The following is a 21,587-nucleotide window of genomic DNA, read 5'->3' as shown; positions in this document are numbered from 1 at the left end:
GAGTAAAGGAGTATCCGGAGAGAGGAGAGATGTACCCGTGAGAGAGAAGGGGATAGAAGAATAACATGGATGATAGAAAAATTAACCAATGAGATGTTAGTGCTGTAACTTGTAACCAATAGTGAAAAGACACATGAACTGGTAGAATTGTATAAAAATGCACTTGTAGCAATAAATGGTGCTCTATTTCTTTCATCTTGAAAGAACTCGGTCCATGTCGTTTGTCCGTCTCAACCGCGACATATGGTGACCCCGACGTGATCCTGCCTGAAGAGGATCTCGCCTAACAAGGTGACAGCGGAAAGCTGTGAACAGCCGAAGAGCTGTGGAGACGGAGCCCGGTACAGCTGATAAGAGCAGCCAAGGAGAGCTGCCGAAGATCCGGATCGATTGAAAAGACACCTCACTAAGGAGGAGGTGAGCTACCGGGAACATGGGGGGAAACTTATCTAAAGAAGAGAGTACTATATTATCTACGTGGAAGCTGCTTCTGAAGAAGCAGGGTGTTAGCCTTCCGGAGCTGACTTTAAGAAAAATGTTACTATGGGGCAAAGCACAAGGTTTAGAGGTTAATCCTGTGACAGCATTTAGTGTGTCACAATGGATGGACTTGGGAGATAAATTGTTTGATAGTGCTACCAAGGGTCCAAGGAAGCAACTGAACTGTTAACGACGTGGCGCTTATTATTAGATACTCTGAAAGAGTTAAAACAGCAACAGGCAGAGGCGGCCGAGGGGGATGGTCTTCCTGGCTCTCCTGGGCCAGATTCGGAGGAAAAAGCAAGATTAAGTACTACCCCGACCCCCCCTGTTGCTAAAGAGCCGTCAAAACCGCCCAAGTCCATATTGTCTGATACGGATAAAGATCCGCGGCACTTAATTGAAAAGTTAAAAGGAATAAAGGAGGAGCGTACGTATGTGTGGCCCCGAGATCAGAAAAAAACTGTGAAAGAGTCGCATACATATGTGTGGCCCCGAGATCAGTTAAAAGCTATGAAAGACTCACATGAAAAACAGCGTTATGGTCTCGGGAGGGGCCCTCAGAGAACCAGTCGGAGCACCAGTCGGAGCGGAGCAGTGCGTTCGGCTGACCGCTCCGTTGTCATCAATTACGGCTCAAACCTCTCCTCTATCATCAGCAACCGCGGTTCCGCCGTCTGTGTCACCGCCATTAATCACAGTTCAGCCCTCTGCCCCGCCGCTATCAGTCGCGGAAGAAAAAAAAAAATGGACATTTTTTTTCCCTATCCCCCCTTGCCTGGAGATTTAGGTGGGGAGGACCCCCCCGTGATGAGCCAGACTGAGCCAAATAACGTAATTCCTACAGATTTGGGTCCCCCCAACCTGCCCCCGCCTCCCTCCCACACTGAATTCCTGAGGGTGAGGGTAGAGTTTCAGAGCGTAAACCGAACTTACCAAAAAGCTGGGATTTACCCCCATTTTCAATTACAGTTAAACCACGGGACCCTGTGCGTTTCTGGAAGAGACGTTAATTGACACACCACAACTACAGGCACGATAACTTTCTGAAATCCTGAGGCAGTCAACAGACCTCGCATATCAAGCTATGATAAAGGTGCCTTAAACCAACAATGCAGCCAAATCATTTGCAACTATTAATCAGGGTCCCAGTGAGAATTACATGCAATTTATTGACCATCTCCAAGAGGCCATCAATGAGCAGGTTGAAAACTTAGAAGCTAAGGAAGCATTGGTGTTGAAATTAGCAGTAGAGAATGCTAATGTTTGCTATCTGCGAGTTTTACAGTACATATTATGTGTTTCTGTGTATTGCCTCTCTGAAAATCAAGCAGCTTCTTAGGAATGTGAGTTAATTGTTTTACTAGTTGTTTTTAAGTGCGCCGTAAAACTCTCTCCCCATTTTTCCCCAGTCGTGCTGCAAGCAGCCTGTGTTTTATACCCCTCCCTCCCCCTTCTCAAGGTTTTTACTTGCAAGATGGGGTCAGGAATAATTGTTTTCAGTTGTGTTCCTAAAAATCAGTATTGGGAGGTGTTTTAAAACTTAGGAAAGCACTCAGAATTATAAGGAAGGAAGATCTTGTTAAATATTGAAATCAGTGTTCGCTGCTGTTTACGTTAAATGATTGGTAAAAGTGTCTGGAGAATAGAATTTTGTTGCAATTAATGTTGTTTTTAAGGTGAGAAGAGCAGGACAACATAAATCTCTACAAGAGATCATTAGATCGTCACAGACAGTTTTACAGCTGGAAGGATTTGAACGTCAACAAGCTGAGAGATAACTGATAACACACAGGTCACAGTAAACTTGCTGAAGTCTGCAAGATGCTTTCCTCATTAACCTGTTTTCTTTGTGGGTATCGGTTTAAGCATGTTGCAATTTTGGTAGGTCTTTGTTATATGGTATGATAAGTTCACAGTCTGTTAAATCATGAGAATTCATTGACTCAAAATGTGCGTTTTGTGATAATACAGAAGATCATGAGTAATTTAGTTCTTTACTGCGTGAATGTGATGGTAAATTTTGTGTGTAGTAGCTGTTATTTTTTTTTTCTCTAGCATGCTAGCTTTATTCCAGCATTTAGACTTGCGCAACTCTGTGACAGGCTGTGTCTCATCTCGGTGTGCTGGATTTGGTTTTTCCGTATGCACACCTTGCAAAAAATCCTGGTTTTGGAATAACAGCTGTAGCGCACCAGATGAGACACTAAAAAACCAAACCAAAACAAAAAAAGGCCTTGCCCAGTCCGGCTCGGTGGGTGTGGATGGGTTTCAGCGCGCAACTGACTTTTTTTGTCAGGGAGACCCAGAGGTACCTCCACCTGGCTGAGCAGTGAGCGGCCCAAAGGTGCAATGCAAAAATTGAGATATTGTCTTAAATTGGTGTAACTGTGATCCATCTGCATATTTGAACTTGGTATATGGTTTTCATATCTGAGCTCAGTATTTTAGTTTGCATATTCATATTTGGTACCAAAAGAATCTTGTTTGGGGAGATAATTACAAAATGGGAACCGGTTCCACTGCTAAAATTCCACCTTGCCTCCCCTTAGGATGCATCCTTACACATTAGAGTAATTGCTTATATTGTTATAAAAGCATTTAAATTGTTAAAATGCTATGATAGCTGTGACTTTGGAAGAGGTTGTATTTAAAAATTGCTAAAATATTACCTGATTTGAATCTAGGAAAATAGACTAATGGATTTATGTTTATTATACTGGTTTATACTGGTTTTTGACATCTCTAAATTGTAAAGGGTAAATGGAGCTGAGGAATGTAACTATTTCTGAGCTACTTGAAATTGCATATAAAGTGTAGTTGGAATGAAATGGGAAAACAAAACAACAAAATATCCCAGGCCTATGTGCAGCTCATTGTAACTGAGGAGTTTGCCAGAGCCTCCCACTTCGTACCAGTGATTATACCAGCTGCATGGCCTTGACTATATCTGAACTGCGGTGAGAAGAGAAAGAAGAAAAAAAAACAGAAAAAAAAAATGGAAAAAAACTGTTTTCCCCGCTGCTAAGCGGAGAAAGGGGGGCTTTACTCCCCCCCACTCTGTCCTTTTTTTTTTTTTTTTTTTCCCCTGAAGTATTGTCGTCCATTTTTGTTGTGGCACTGTGTTGTTTTTTCGGCTTTGAATCAGGGGTTGTTGGTGGTGTTTATTTTTGCTTCTGTCTTGTTTCCTAGGTTTTGGCACATCTGGGGAAAAGAGCTCATACTTTTACCTCCTTGCTGAAGTCAGTCTTTTCACACTGGTCAGCTTTGGGGGGTCACAGTGTTCAGTGCTTCTCTGGGTCAGACTGGTACTGATTTGAGTGTGGAGTGGAGCCAGGTTGGTTTGATGTGGAGTTCAGACTGATGCGTTTTCATACTGGGCTGTACGTCTTGCCATCTCAGATGGGGGCGAGAGGGAAGTTTTATTCCCCCCGCGCCCCTCCCCCAAGCAATGTTACTGCTAGAGAGCTGTGATACTGCATGAAGGAGTCTGAGGGTGAAGTTTAAAGGCATCACCAGTGGATCCATAGTTCTAATGAAACTGGAAAATTAAACCAAAAATTTGTTAATAGACTTATTCTGTGGTAATTAGCTGTAAGTGACTTCTTAGTAAATTCACCATGCTAGTTTTTGAGGTCATGAGAGAGAACGAAAGAAAGGCCGTTTTTTGAGACCAATGGAATGTCAAATTTGGAACAAAGTTTAAATACATGAATTCTTATAGTTGTTAGAAACTCCTATACCTCTCTTAGGTTAAGATTCGTTAAGTAAATTGTAAGCTCAAATAACGTTTTCTGAGAATTCTGTTTAGTTGCATAGCCTACAAGAAGCTGCTTGGATGGTGCAGATCTGCTTGCTGCAAGTGAGAAATCTCCAAGGAAATTTCAAATGCTGTCTTTCCACTAGTATTAACAGCCAATGTTTCGATAAAGCAAATACTACACTGATTGATCTGAAACAGGACTTCGATCCGGTAAGGGAAAACAATATCCAATAAATATGACAGCCAAAATGGAGTTGGAAACTTTGAGGAATGAATTTATGACAACCTTACTGGCTGACTGTATTTGATTGGACTTGCAGATTTGTCTGTTTATGGCTATAACATAGAAACAACCTGTGGCTATTGTGGGACAGTATGATGAGATTGCTAGCAAACTGATATACTGACTGTTATATACCAATTGTCACTCTACTCAAGAAAATGCAGGGAATTAATTTAAGTTTCAATAGGCCATGATCCTTTTGTCATATATGTACCATTTGTGAAATTTAATTTTGATTTTTTTATTTGTAATCTATGTCTCTATAAATTGCACTAGCTGGTTTTCTTAACACCACAGCTTTTGGCATGCATAAATGTAAAATGTAAATTGCTGCAGAACCTGCAAGTCTTTAACATCAGGTCATAGGCCATACTTGTATTTGGTCTGATCCTACATACTTGCAAAGTTTTTGTCGATGGTTCTGGGAAGTCTCATAAAGCTGTAGTGGTTTGGTGTGAAGATAACAATTGGCATCATTCTGTAAATATTATTGAAGGTCCAACCCAATTAGCAGAACTTGGCACAGCTTTACATTACTTAGAGTTTTTTAAGGAGGAACCTCTAAATTTGATTTGTGATTCTGAGTACGTAGTCAAGGTCCAATGCACGTATCTGCTTCTGAACTGTGTTTTTTGTTTTGGTTTTGTTCTTTTTTAAAACAAAAAGGGGGGAGAAGTAGGGAAAGCACCACAAAACCAATTGTCAAAAGCATTTTATGTGATGAAATACTTTGCAAGTGTGACCCAAAACCATGCTAAATCAGAAAGAACCTACATTAGTTATGGCCAAATCACTAGTTAACGGTCAATGGAAAAGGCCACATCAATTGATAACCTGGGGGGAGAGATTCTGCTTGTGTCTTTACAGATCAAGGGCCGCAATGGTTGCTGGCACGAAACGTGAAACCTGTGTTATCTTCCTGACAATGATTGTTGCAGCTGCTGTGTTTTGGATGCCCGCACAGACAAAGACTAACATGTGGAGTACTTTAGCCAACATGACTGACCAGGATTCCATATGCCTAGCTATGGCATCTCCGGAAAACCCGTTCCACACATGCTTGGTTGGCATCCTCCTTGATGACTACAGCAGCATCATACATTTGTTTCAAATAGTGGTCGGTGCAAAGGCATTGCAACAAACTGTAATAATACTAACATGGCACTTTGGATTAACTGTCTCCCGGAAATAGACATTGAACCACAGGAACTGGAATTGCTGGGATCTGTGCCCATGAACGCTTCTATCCAGCTGGTTTGTGAAAAGGACAATATGCTAAAGCATGAATGGATAAAACTGCAAAATGTTAATGCTACCATTGGTGACTATAGAAATGAAACTCGATGGTGTAATGCCTCGCAGAAGAATCCAAGGGTTGTCATTGATAATGTGGCAACAGGGACCCCAAAACCTCCTGTATGGTGTATTCTTGATCTGTGAAGATAGAGCCTGACCAGGAATTCCTTCTAATGCTGTTGGAGGACTGTGTATCTTGGGACTATTAACTCTCTTAACGCCCAATGTATCTATGATAATAGATCACAGAAGAGCAAGATGAGAAAAACAGCTTTTGCGTGTATATGAGTCAAAATGTGATGATAATGTAGATTTTTGGGGATCAAGGTTAAGGGTTTTAGGATCTCTTGTATCTGGTGTTGGCACAGCTAAAAGCTTTAAATATTTTAGAAAATTAGGATGCTGGCTAGTTAAGCAAACTAACAGAACTTAAAAGGCTTTAAATGGACTTTTGTTAGATGTAGATTCTGTAAGACATGCCACATAGCAGAGCAGGGCCACGATAATTTTTTGTATTAGCTCAAGGACATGGGTGTGAAGATTTGATGAGATTTGTTAAATAAATTGCTTAGTGGTTGAGAGTTTTTAGGATGGTTGTTATCAGTAGTGAAAACAGGACTGATCATTTTGATGATTGTTGTGGTTGTGTTACTAATGTTGCCATGCATGATTTCTCTGCTGCAAAGGGCCCTGCAGCGGACAATGAGGGCAGCATTTTTAGCACAAACCAAAAAAGGGGGAATTGTGGGAAACTGCAGCGGGTCTGTGGAATCCTTGACAGAAAATATGAGAGTAGAGATCAGCCTTGAGATATTAAGATTTACCCTTGAGAAGGATGGGAGTAAAGGAGTATCCGGAGAGAGGAGAGATGTACCTGTGAGAGAGAAGGGGATAGAAGAATAACATGGATGATAGAAAAATTAACCAATGAGATGTTAGTGCTGTAACTTGTAACCAATAGTGAAAAGACACATGAACTGGCAGAATTGTATAAAAATGCACTTGTAGCAATAAATGGTATCTATTACTTTCATCTTGAAAGAATTTGGTCCATGTTGCTTGTCCGTCTCAACCGCGACAAAAGACACAAGCATAGCCTCTCCACAACTTGGAGACTTCATAACCTCCCTGGGCTGCCTGTTCCAGTGTTCTGTCACCCTCACTGAGAAGAAGTTTCTTCTCAAATTTAAATGGAACCTTTTGTGTTCCAGTTTGTACCCATTACCCCTTGTCCTACCATTGGTTGTCACCGAGAAGAGCCTGGCTCCATCCTCGTGACACTCACCCTTTATATATCTGTAAACATTAATGAGGTCACTCCTCAGTCTCCTCTTCTCCAAGCTAAAGAGACCCAGCTCCCTCAGCCTTTCCTCATAAGGGAGATGCTCCACTCCCTTGATCATCTTTGTTGCCCTGCACTGGACTCTCTCCAGCAGTTCCCTATCCTTCTTGAACTGGGGGGCCCAGAACTGGACACAATATTCCAGATGTGGTCTCAGCAGCGCAGAGTAGAGGGGAAGGAGAACCTCTCTTGACCTGCTAACCACCCCCCTTTTAATACACTCCAGGATGCCATTGGCCTTCCTGGCCACAAGGGCACAGTGCTGGGCTCATGGTCATCCTGCTGTCCACCAGGACCCTCAGGTCCCTTTTCCCTATACTGCTCTCTAATAGGTCATTCCCCAACTTATACTGGAACCTGGGGTTGTTCCTACCCAGATGCAAGACTCTACACTTGCCCTTGTTATATTTCATTAAATTTTTCCCTGCCCAACTCTCCAGCCTGTCAAGATCTGCCACTGCGACTCTGGCTGCACCAGCTCCAACCAGCTGACCTTGGAGACTCAGTCATCTGGGACCGTGCCCGTTTGGCTTGGAACTGCTCTGCCTGGAGGTGTTGAGTGGAATAGCACTAACATCTCATTGGTTAATTTTTCTATCATCCATGTTATTCTTCTATCCCCTTCTCTCTCACGGGTACATCTCTCCTCTCTCCGGATACTCCTTTACTCCCATCCTTCTCAAGGGTAAATCTTAATATCTCAAGGCTGATCTCTACTCTCATATTTTCTGTCAAGGATTCCACAGACCCGCTGCAGTTTCCCACAATTCCCCCTTTTTTGGTTTGTGCTAAAAATGCTGCCCTCATTGTCCGCTGCAGGGCCCTTTGCAGCAGAGAAATCATGCATGGCAACATTAGTAACACAACCACAACAATCATCAAAATGATCAGTCCTGTTTTCACTACTGATAACAACCATCCTAAAAACTCTCAACCACTAAGCAATTTATTTAACAAATCTCATCAAAATCTTCACACCCATGTCCTTGAGCTAATAACAAAAAATTATCGTGGCCCTGCTCTGCTATGTGGCATGTCTTACAGAATCTACATCTAACAAAAGTCCATTTAAAGCCTTTTAAGTTCTGTTAGTTTGCTTAACTAGCCAGCATCCTAATTTTCTAAAATATTTAAAGCTTTTAGCTGTGCCAACACCAGATACAAGAGATCCTAAAACCCTTAACCTTGATCCCCAAAAATCTACATTATCATCACATTTTGACTCATATACACGCAAAAGCTGTTTTTCTCATCTTGCTCTTCTGTGATCTATTATCATAGATACATTGGGCGTTAAGAGAGTTAATAGTCCCAAGATACACAGTCCTCCAACAGCATTAGAAGGAATTCCTGGTCAGGCTCTATCTTCACAGATCAAGAATACACCATACAGGAGGTTTTGGGGTCCCTGTTGCCACATTATCAATGACAACCCTTGGATTCTTCTGCGAGGCATTACACCATCGAGTTTCATTTCTATAGTCACCAATGGTAGCATTAACATTTTGCAGTTTTATCCATTCATGCTTTAGCATATTGTCCTTTTCACAAACCAGCTGGATAGAAGCGTTCATGGGCACAGATCCCAGCAATTCCAGTTCCTGTGGTTCAATGTCTATTTCCGGGAGACAGTTAATCCAAAGTGCCATGTTAGTATTATTACAGTTTGTTGCAATGCCTTTGCACCGACCACTATTTGAAACAAATGTATGATGCTGCTGTAGTCATCAAGGAGGATGCCAACCAAGCATGTGTGGAACGGGTTTTCCGGAGATGCCATAGCTAGGCATATGGAATCCTGGTCAGTCATGTTGGCTAAAGTACTCCACATGTTAGTCTTTGTCTGTGCGGGCATCCAAAACACAGCAGCTGCAACAATCATTGTCAGGAAGATAACACAGGTTTCACGTTTCGTGCCAGCAACCATTGCGGCCCTTGATCTGTAAAGACACAAGCAGAATCTCTCCCCCCAGGTTATCAATTGATGTGGCCTTTTCCATTGACCGTTAACTAGTGATTTGGCCATAACTAATGTAGGTTCTTTCTGATTTAGCATGGTTTTGGGTCACACTTGCAAAGTATTTCATCACATAAAATGCTTTTGACAATTGGTTTTGTGGTGCTTTCCCTACTTCTCCCCCCTTTTTGTTTTAAAAAAGAACAAAACCAAAACAAAAAACACAGTTCAGAAGCAGATACGTGCATTGGACCTTGACTACGTACTCAGAATCACAAATCAAATTTAGAGGTTCCTCCTTAAAAAACTCTAAGTAATGTAAAGCTGTGCCAAGTTCTGCTAATTGGGTTGGACCTTCAATAATATTTACAGAATGATGCCAATTGTTATCTTCACACCAAACCACTACAGCTTTATGAGACTTCCCAGAACCATCGACAAAAACTTTGCAAGTATGTAGGATCAGACCAAATACAAGTATGGCCTATGACCTGATGTTAAAGACTTGCAGGTTCTGCAGCAATTTACATTTTACATTTATGCATGCCAAAAGCTGTGGTGTTAAGAAAACCAGCTAGTGCAATTTATAGAGACATAGATTACAAATAAAAAAATCAAAATTAAATTTCACAAATGGTACATATATGACAAAAGGATCATGGCCTATTGAAACTTAAATTAATTCCCTGCATTTTCTTGAGTAGAGTGACAATTGGTATATAACAGTCAGTATATCAGTTTGCTAGCAATCTCATCATACTGTCCCACAATAGCCACAGGTTGTTTCTATGTTATAGCCATAAACAGACAAATCTGCAAGTCCAATCAAATACAGTCAGCCAGTAAGGTTGTCATAAATTCATTCCTCAAAGTTTCCAACTCCATTTTGGCTGTCATATTTATTGGATATTGTTTTCCCTTACCGGATCGAAGTCCTGTTTCAGATCAATCAGTGTAGTATTTGCTTTATCGAAACATTGGCTGTTAATACTAGTGGAAAGACAGCATTTGAAATTTCCTTGGAGATTTCTCACTTGCAGCAAGCAGATCTGCACCATCCAAGCAGCTTCTTGTAGGCTATGCAACTAAACAGAATTCTCAGAAAACGTTATTTGAGCTTACAATTTACTTAACGAATCTTAACCTAAGAGAGGTATAGGAGTTTCTAACAACTATAAGAATTCATGTATTTAAACTTTGTTCCAAATTTGACATTCCATTGGTCTCAAAAAACGGCCTTTCTTTCGTTCTCTCTCATGACCTCAAAAACTAGCATGGTGAATTTACTAAGAAGTCACTTACAGCTAATTACCACAGAATAAGTCTATTAACAAATTTTTGGTTTAATTTTCCAGTTTCATTAGAACTATGGATCCACTGGTGATGCCTTTAAACTTCACCCTCAGACTCCTTCATGCAGTATCACAGCTCTCTAGCAGTAACATTGCTTGGGGGAGGGGCGCGGGGGGGAATAAAACTTCCCTCTCGCCCCCATCTGAGATGGCAAGACGTACAGCCCAGTATGAAAACGCATCAGTCTGAACTCCACATCAAACCAACCTGGCTCCACTCCACACTCAAATCAGTACCAGTCTGACCCAGAGAAGCACTGAACACTGTGACCCCCCAAAGCTGACCAGTGTGAAAAGACTGACTTCAGCAAGGAGGTAAAAGTATGAGCTCTTTTCCCCAGATGTGCCAAAACCTAGGAAACAAGACAGAAGCAAAAATAAACACCACCAACAACCCCTGATTCAAAGCCGAAAAACAACACAGTGCCACAACAAAAATGGACGACAATACTTCAGGGGAAAAAAAAAAAAAAAAAAAGGACAGAGTGGGGGGAGTAAAGCCCCCCTTTCTCCGCTTAGCAGCGGGAAAACAGTTTTTTTCCATTTTTTTTTTCTGTTTTTTTTTCTTCTTTCTCTTCTCACCGCAGTTCAGATATAGTCAAGGCCATGCAGCTGGTATAATCACTGGTACGAAGTGGGAGGCTCTGGCAAACTCCTCAGTTACAATGAGCTGCACATAGGCCTGGGATATTTTGTTGTTTTGTTTTCCCATTTCATTCCAACTACACTTTATATGCAATTTCAAGTAGCTCAGAAATAGTTACATTCCTCAGCTCCATTTACCCTTTACAATTTAGAGATGTCAAAAACCAGTATAAACCAGTATAATAAACATAAATCCATTAGTCTATTTTCCTAGATTCAAATCAGGTAATATTTTAGCAATTTTTAAATACAACCTCTTCCAAAGTCACAGCTATCATAGCATTTTAACAATTTAAATGCTTTTATAACAATATAAGCAATTACTCTAATGTGTAAGGATGCATCCTAAGGGGAGGCAAGGTGGAATTTTAGCAGTGGAACCGGTTCCCATTTTGTAATTATCTCCCCAAACAAGATTCTTTTGGTACCAAATATGAATATGCAAACTAAAATACTGAGCTCAGATATGAAAACCATATACCAAGTTCAAATATGCAGATGGATCACAGTTACACCAATTTAAGACAATATCTCAATTTTTGCATTGCACCTTTGGGCCGCTCACTGCTCAGCCAGGTGGAGGTACCTCTGGGTCTCCCTGACAAAAAAAGTCAGTTGCGCGCTGAAACCCATCCACACCCACCGAGCCGGACTGGGCAAGGCCTTTTTTTGTTTTGGTTTGGTTTTTTAGTGTCTCATCTGGTGCGCTACAGCTGTTATTCCAAAACCAGGATTTTTTGCAAGGTGTGCATACGGAAAAACCAAATCCAGCACACCGAGATGAGACACAGCCTGTCACAGAGTTGCGCAAGTCTAAATGCTGGAATAAAGCTAGCATGCTAGAGAAAAAAAAAATAACAGCTACTACACACAAAATTTACCATCACATTCACGCAGTAAAGAACTAAATTACTCATGATCTTCTGTATTATCACAAAACGCACATTTTGAGTCAATGAATTCTCATGATTTAACAGACTGTGAACTTATCATACCATATAACAAAGACCTACCAAAATTGCAACATGCTTAAACCGATACCCACAAAGAAAACAGGTTAATGAGGAAAGCATCTTGCAGACTTCAGCAAGTTTACTGTGACCTGTGTGTTATCAGTTATCTCTCAGCTTGTTGACGTTCAAATCCTTCCAGCTGTAAAACTGTCTGTGACGATCTAATGATCTCTTGTAGAGATTTATGTTGTCCTGCTCTTCTCACCTTAAAAACAACATTAATTGCAACAAAATTCTATTCTCCAGACACTTTTACCAATCATTTAACGTAAACAGCAGCGAACACTGATTTCAATATTTAACAAGATCTTCCTTCCTTATAATTCTGAGTGCTTTCCTAAGTTTTAAAACACCTCCCAATACTGATTTTTAGGAACACAACTGAAAACAATTATTCCTGACCCCATCTTGCAAGTAAAAACCTTGAGAAGGGGGAGGGAGGGGTATAAAACACAGGCTGCTTGCAGCACGACTGGGGAAAAATGGGGAGAGAGTTTTACGGCGCACTTAAAAACAACTAGTAAAACAATTAACTCACATTCCTAAGAAGCTGCTTGATTTTCAGAGAGGCAATACACAGAAACACATAATATGTACTGTAAAACTCGCAGATAGCAAACATTAGCATTCTCTACTGCTAATTTCAACACCAATGCTTCCTTAGCTTCTAAGTTTTCAACCTGCTCATTGATGGCCTCTTGGAGATGGTCAATAAATTGCATGTAATTCTCACTGGGACCCTGATTAATAGTTGCAAATGATTTGGCTGCATTGTTGGTTTAAGGCACCTTTATCATAGCTTGATATGCGAGGTCTGTTGACTGCCTCAGGATTTCAGAAAGTTATCGTGCCTGTAGTTGTGGTGTGTCAATTAACGTCTCTTCCAGAAACGCACAGGGTCCCGTGGTTTAACTGTAATTGAAAATGGGGGTAAATCCCAGCTTTTTGGTAAGTTCGGTTTACGCTCTGAAACTCTACCCTCACCCTCAGGAATTCAGTGTGGGAGGGAGGCGGGGGCAGGTTGGGGGGACCCAAATCTGTAGGAATTACGTTATTTGGCTCAGTCTGGCTCATCACGGGGGGGTCCTCCCCACCTAAATCTCCAGGCAAGGGGGGATAGGGAAAAAAAATGTCCATTTTTTTTTTTCTTCCGCGACTGATAGCGGCGGGGCAGAGGGCTGAACTGTGATTAATGGCGGTGACACAGACGGCGGAACCGCGGTTGCTGATGATAGAGGAGAGGTTTGAGCCGTAATTGATGACAACGGAGCGGTCAGCCGAACGCACTGCTCCGCTCCGACTGGTGCTCCGACTGGTTCTCTGAGGGCCCCTCCCGAGACCATAACGCTGTTTTTTCATGTGAGTCTTTCATAGCTTTTAACTGATCTCGGGGCCACACATATGTATGCGACTCTTTCACAGTTTTTTTCTGATCTCGGGGCCACACATACGTACGCTCCTCCTTTATTCCTTTTAACTTTTCAATTAAGTGCCGCGGATCTTTATCCGTATCAGACAATATGGACTTGGGCGGTTTTGACGGCTCTTTAGCAACAGGGGGGGTCGGGGTAGTACTTAATCTTGCTTTTTCCTCCGAATCTGGCCCAGGAGAGCCAGGAAGACCATCCCCCTCGGCCGCCTCTGCCTGTTGCTGTTTTAACTCTTTCAGAGTATCTAATAATAAGCGCCACGTCGTTAACAGTTCAGTTGCTTCCTTGGACCCTTGGGTAGCACTATCAAACAATTTATCTCCCAAGTCCATCCATTGTGACACACTAAATGCTGTCACAGGATTAACCTCTAAACCTTGTGCTTTGCCCCATAGTAACATTTTTCTTAAAGTCAGCTCCGGAAGGCTAACACCCTGCTTCTTCAGAAGCAGCTTCCACGTAGATAATATAGTACTCTCTTCTTTAGATAAGTTTCCCCCCATGTTCCCGGTAGCTCACCTCCTCCTTAGTGAGGTGTCTTTTCAATCGATCCGGATCTTCGGCAGCTCTCCTTGGCTGCTCTTATCAGCTGTACCGGGCTCCGTCTCCACAGCTCTTCGGCTGTTCACAGCTTTCCGCTGTCACCTTGTTAGGCGAGATCCTCTTCAGGCAGGATCACGTCGGGGTCACCATATGTCGCGGTTGAGACGGACAAACGACATGGACCGAGTTCTTTCAAGATGAAAGAAATAGAGCACCATTTATTGCTACAAGTGCATTTTTATACAATTCTACCAGTTCATGTGTCTTTTCACTATTGGTTACAAGTTACAGCACTAACATCTCATTGGTTAATTTTTCTATCATCCATGTTATTCTTCTATCCCCTTCTCTCTCACGGGTACATCTCTCCTCTCTCCGGATACTCCTTTACTCCCATCCTCCTCAAGGGTAAATCTTAATATCTCAAGGCTGATCTCTACTCTCATATTTTCTGTCAAGGATTCCACAGACCCGCTGCAGTTTCCCACAGTTTCTAACTCCATTTTGGCTGTCATATTTATTGGATATTGTTTTCCCTTACTGGATCGAAGTCCTGTTTCAGTTCTGTCAGTGTAGTGTTTGCTTTACGGATACTTTGGTTGCCCATACTAGTGGAAATACAGCATTTGAAATTTCCTTGGAGATTTCTCACTTGCAGCAGGCAGATCTGCACCATCCAAGCAGCTTCTTGTAGGACATGCAACTAAACGGAATTCTCAGAAAACGTTATTTGAGCTTACAATTTACTTAACAAATCTTGACCCAAGAGAGGTATAGGGCTTTCTGGCAAATACAAGAATTCAGCTGTTAAAACTGTGTTCCAAATTTAGCATTCCATTGGTTTCAAAAAATGGTCTTTTTTTCTTTCCCACAATCTCAAAAACTATCACGGTGAATTTACTAAGAAGCCTTTTACAACTAGTTACCACAGAATAAGTCTATTAACAAATTTTTGGTTTAATTTCCCAGTTTCATTAGAACTACGGATCTGCTAGGGATGCCTTTAAATTTCACCCTCAGACTGCTCTATTCAGTATTACAACATCGCTGCAGTGGCGGGGAGAGAAAACCCCCCTTTTTCCACTTTAAAAGCGGGCAGCCAGTTTTTTTTGTCTGTTTGGTTTTTTTGTTTGTTTTTGGTTTTTGGTTTTTTTGGGTTTTTTTCTTGCTACAGTTCAGATACAGGCAAGGCCATGCAGGTGGCGTTAATTGCTGGTGCTAAGTGGGAGCTGCCAGGGAGCTAAGTTTATCTTGCAGCTTGATACAGGCCTAAAATTTATGTTCAAACAGTACAGCACAGGCCTGGGATATTTTGCTTTTTTGTTTTCCCATTTCATTCCAGCCATAATACACTCTATATGCTATTCTAATTAGCTGAGCAATAGATACATTCCTCAGCTCCATGTACCTTTTGCAATGTCTTACAGATGTCAATAAACAGCATATTAACTATCAATTGATTACTTTAATTTTCCTAGATCCAAATCAGGTCATATTCTAGCAACTTTTAAATACAACCTCCTCCAAGTTCACATCCATCATAGCATTTAGTGTTCTTTCCCATACCTCCAACAAACACACAAATTCAATGCGAATCAGAGTTTAACAACTTCAATTCTTTTCTGGTCTCAAGATTATTAAATAACAATAAGAGCAATTACTCTAATGTATAAGGATGCATCCTAAGGGGGAGCAAGGTGGTATTTTAGTAGTGGAACCGGTTCCCATTTTGTAATTATCTCCCCAAAACACTGACAAAACAGGTCAGTGCGCGCTGGAGCCCAATCGGCACCCGCCCCCCCCCCCCCCCCCCCCCCCCCCCCCCCCCGCCGCAGCAAGCTGGACTGGGCAAGGTTTTTATTAGTGTCTCATCTGGTGCGCTACAACTGTTATCCCAAAACCAGGATTCTTTACTTGGTGTGCATACAAAAGAGCCAGATCCAGCACATCGAGATGAGACACAGCCTATCACAGAGTTGCGCAAGTCTGGATACTGGAATAAAGCTAGCATGCTAGAAAGAAAAGTAACAGCTACTGCACACAAAATCTTATCATCACATTCACACAGTAAAGAACTGAATTACTCACGATCTTCTGTATTATCACAAAACGCACATTTTGAGTCCATGGATTCTCATTATTTAACAGTCTGTGAACTTACTGTACCATGTAACAGGCAAAGACTTATTTAAACTGTAATATGCTTAAACAGATACCTACAAAGAAAACAGGTTAATAAGGAGAAGTATCTCGCAGACTTCAGCAAGTTTTCTATGACTTGTGTGTTATCAGTTAATTCTCTCCCAGCTTGTTGAAGTTCAAACCGTTCCGCCTGTAAAATTGTCTGAAATGATTCAATGATCTCTTGTAGAGTTTTATTTTTGTCCTGCTCTTCTCGCTTTAGAAACAACAAAGCGTTATACTTCAAGGTTCTATTCTCCGGACACTTTTCCCAATCATCGAACTTACACAGCAGCCACCATTAATTACAATATTTCACAAGATCGTCCTTCCTCATATTTCCAAGTGCTTTCCTATGCTCTAAAACACCTCCCAGTACTAATTTCTTAGGAACATGACTGGAAACAGTCGTTCCCGACCCCATCTCGTAAGTAAAAACCATGAGAAGAGGGAGGGGGGGGGGGAAGCATGAAGCGGCTTGCGGCGCGAGTGGGACAAGTGGGGAGAAGGCTTACAGTGAGTGCACTTATACAAACAATATCACAAAGAAACAACTGTAACAACAACCAATAAAACAATTAACTCACATTCCTGACAAGCTGCTTGATTTTCAGAAAGGCAATACACAGAAGCAGGTATTCTGTCATGTTCTGGTGGTTGTTATGGTTTGTAAGTAACTGGAAAGGCGAAAGAAAAATCGCCGTGCTCCATAGCCTTTTCATGGCATTTTGCATCACCCCTTTGTGTTCTGCTGTCTTAGTCATGAAGGGGTTACTGTGTGCTGTATAAGCATCATTAAAATCAGGCAAAGGAGGTGCTGAGGGCAGAGTTTGAGACTCCTGACCCAGCTCCACACAAATTCCGGCCTTATCTTTACACAGCTGTGATGGCATTAATGATGGATATAAAAATGGCTCTTTCTCAAGATCGACAGAGCCTGACTCAAAAGGATGAGTGCTGTCAAGACTCAAATCATTAGCAACATGCTCATTTGTGTTTTTCTGTCCATCCTCCCGTTTGCCCTTGCAGTATGTGCTCTGTCGACTGCAACTGCAGTAGTGCAGAGTATACAAATCTCCAAGTAATATGTAAACTATTGGGAACTGAATCCTTTTGCGCATGTAGCTGTTCCCTGATCTGTTTCCAAATTTTACTGTCAAACATCCCCTCACTCGGAAACCAAGCACAGTGCTCTCTCACCCATACCAGGAGCGAAGCTACCTGCTTTTCAGAAATACGATATCCAGAAGAACGTAATAGCTGCAGTAAAACCTGCAAATACAATTTATGTTCCTGAGAAGCGGCTTGCCCCATACTAATGCAATCCCGCAGCTCTCTCGTTCACCGAGGACTGCTTGTCCCTATCTCTACCATAGGGATTAATGTGGCCACCCGTCGGATTGCGTGGTCGCCGCCAAACACACTGCTCGATGAAGAGCTTCCAGGGGTCACACACTCACACAGGGCACCATTTGCGGCGATTAGAAATGACGCCCACCGGGACGCAGACAGAAATTCACGGAGAGGCAGAGATCTTGTTCAGGAAGGAGCGCAGAGCCTGGCCAAGCAGAGAGCTGACCTAGGCCTAAGCTGCCTTCTTTATTCACCATTGACAATTTATAGGATTTACAGGACTAAGATGTTTACAAAAGGTGTTTTGTGGGTGTCTAAGTCATGTAGCAGGTCGCTAACCATTTCCCATTGGATTACTGAGGCTTCATTCTGCTCCCCACCCCTGTCTTCCGGCTCAGGGGGCTGGGTACCTGGAGCGCAACTGGTCTTACTATTAAAGACTGAGGCAAAGAAGGCATTTAGTACCTCAGCCTCCATCATTATGTTCCCCTCCGCATCCTCCAGAGCATGGAGATTCTCCTTAGTTCTCCTTTTGTTCCTGATATATTTGTAGAAACATTTCTTGTTGCCTTTTACAGCAGTAGCTAGGCTCAGCTCTAGTTGGGCTTTGGCCTTTCTAATTTTCTGCCTGCATAACTTCACGGCATTCTTGCATTCCTCTTGAGTAGCTTGCCCCTTCTTCCAAAGGTTATAAATTCTCATTTTATTTCTAAGTGCCAGACAAAGCTGTCTATTCAGCCAGGCTGGCCTTCTTCCCTGATGACTCACACTTCGGCACATGGGGACAGCTGCTTCTGCGCCTGTAAGATTTCCTTGTTGACGAGAGACCAGACTTCCTGGATTCCTTTGTCCTTCAGGACTGCATGACCTTGTAAAACGTCCCTCTCCAACTTTCTTGTAGGCTCCCTTTAGGTACTGGAAGGCTGCTGTAAGCTCTCTCCAGAGCCTTCTCTTCTCCAGGCTGAACAACCCCGACACTCTCAGCCTGTCTTCATAGGAGACATGCTCTAGACCTCTGATCATCTTCGTGGCCCTCCTATGGACTCGCTTCAACAGGTCCATGTCCTTCTTATATTGGGGGCCCCAGAGCTGAACACAGTAGTCCAGGTGGGGTCTCACGAGAGCGGAGTAGAAGGGGAAAATCACCTCCCTCGACCTGCTGGTTGTGCTTCTTTTGATGCAAGATACGGTTAGTTTTCAGGCTGCAAGCACACATTGCCAGGTCATGTTGAACTCCTCATCAACTAACACCCCCAGGTCCTTCTCCTCAGGGCTGTTCTCAATCGATTCTCCACCCAGCCTATATTTGTGCTTGGGATTGCCCTGACCCATGTGCAGGACCTTGCACTTGGCCTTTGTATGGGGGTTGCAGAAGAACGGTGAGGAGGAGAAATGTAAACATGCTCAAGTGACTTGCAGCTGGGGTATAGAGAAAACACATACATCACACTAATTGTTTTACTGACCTTGTGTGCTTGACAAGTAGAACCTCTCTGTTAGATAAAATAGACCTGTGGGAAACTCTAAGGCACCTTATCATTGGAAAGCAAATGTCTAGAGGAGACTCCACAACCTCCCTGGGCAGCCTGTTCCAGTGCTCTGTCACCCTCACTGTGAAGAATTTTCTTCTCATATTTAAGTGGAACCTCCTGTGTTCCAGTTTGTACCCATTGCCCCTTGTCTTATCATTGGTTGTCACTGAGAAGAGCCTGGCTCCATCCTCGTGACACTCGCCCTTTTCATATTTATAAACATTGACGAGGTCACTCCTCAGTTATCATCATTATCACTGTCTTGGCAGATGGCGGCCCTAACTTGGGCTGTTGTACCAGGACGATCGTGCCGGGCCTCGAGGGAACTGGGCCCCACTGAGCCAAGGGGGTTCACTTACGCTCCAATATTGATTCACGGGTTTGAGAGGCCAGGCAGTTGGATCACCATTCTGCTGCATCACTCTCATCCTCTTGCTTAGCTGCTTCTTCCTGTTCAAGGGCGCCATGCAGCCCAGTAATTCAAGCCCAGGCAGCATCTAGGGCACAACTCAGGAGGCCAATCAAGGCACCTTTGCCCTTACCTTGTTTGCAATGGCTGGCCTCATGCCACTGTTCAAATTCATCCCCGATGGCCTGGTGGTTCGTCCAGTTATCTCGGACCCAATCCTCTACCCATCAGGGAGAGCTCCAACCTTGTTCCTTTGCTAAAGTCTCCAGCAGGTGTCAGAAAGACTCCTTCCTGCTCGCTATGCCAATTAGCGTGGTCCGAACAGTAACGGAGTCTGCCAACACATTATAAACCAAATTTTACTGAGATGAGCATCAACGCGCCCATGCGGTGACTCACCCAATCACTGATGGCAAACACAGGATTGTAAGTGATGCCATGGCTCTGGCAGACTATCAGGGACACTTGTTGTCCAGGTCATCTGACAGTAACAGCCAATCATGCTATATCTTTATAAACGTATATGTCTCTATATAGATACACATATACATATATAAGGATACATAAAAATAGCGTATCTATGTATACATAAATAAAATACATATTTATATATATTTGTACACTCATTCATATATATATGTGTGTGTATATATATTGTATACGTTGTATATAAAAGTATATATATATATATTTTTTATATCTGAGCATTTCCTGGTCCAAAGGAAGCAGGCAGCCAACCAGAGGGAGAACTGAGAACATGTAGGTATGACAGTGTCGAAACCAGCCCTCAGCCAATCACAAACCAGTATGAAAACATATGGGGAGTGAGAGGGGGCTTCCTTTTCTGACACGCTTCTGTAAACAGAAAGGGGTGGCTGGCCCTGCCAGCCACAGGGCTGCCTGAGAACACGTGAGTATGACGATATCAAGAAATGGTTGTCAGCCAATCACAGAGCAGTATGAAAACACATGGGTTTTGAAGTTTAACAAAATGGCAGCTCCCTGTCATAAAACGGCATCTGAAAACAAAACAAAAACCCCAAAAGCAAAGGAAACAATCAAAACCAAAAACACACACCCCCAAAAAACCCCAACCAAACAGTGGTCCTCTGTGTATGTAGGGGGAAGGGACTTCCTGGTCTGATGTACTTATGGGTAAACTGGAAGGGGCAACTGGTCCTGCCACCCAATCACAACAGACTGTGTGACCAGAAGAGGGGGCATGACCTCCAGGGCACCTGTTACTTCTTATCTTGGACAAAAGTTGTCCCTATAGCACTAACTAGTCTTGAAAACTGAGTCACTTTCATGTAAATCAGTACATCTGATCATTCAGGATATCTTTTAATTAACTCATACAACATAACATACATCATAACAACAGCATATCGATATATGCAAATCAGGGAGCTTCAAAGATTGTGGATTTTTGCATTGCATAGAAATCCAAATTTCCCAGAAATATCAATGTGTTTAGAAAAACACCCAAGAAGTCTGAACCATGCCTGCAGCCCCAGAAATTTCTCTGAATTGCTGCTGTGCCACTGTTGCAGTGAAACTTAGATTTATCAGTGCTGTTCTTAAGAGATCCAATATGTCTGAGAAGTAGGGTTACCCTTCACTGCATTTTCCACCAGACTATAATCCAGAAACTGGAAAGAGCTGTCTGCTGCCCAGTATAACATATCGGGATTCAAACAGCCTGCAAATTGCTCAAATTAATATACTACGAGTTGGCATGAAATGCTTAGAACACATCTCGCATCATGACGGCAGCCGTGTTATTCTGAAGTTGTGTGTCCAAAAATGGCTTGGCAAGAGACAGCAATTCTACTGAGAGAGGAAGGCAAGTTAGGGCTACGCTGTCTGTAGATCACATATAAGGTGGAGGGGTGGGGGTGGGTGTTACACCGGCAAACTACCAAGTATACAAAACACATTAAAAAAAAAACAAAAAACAAAAAAAAAAAAACCACCACAATGCCATATCCAAATTATGTAAGAAGGT

This window comes from Nesoenas mayeri, assembly GCF_963082525.1.
Source record: "Nesoenas mayeri genome assembly, chromosome: W".
NCBI classification, from domain to species: domain Eukaryota; kingdom Metazoa; phylum Chordata; class Aves; order Columbiformes; family Columbidae; genus Nesoenas; species Nesoenas mayeri.
The sequence above is the reverse complement of the archived record's forward strand: the minus strand, read 5'-3'. Positions refer to the sequence as shown.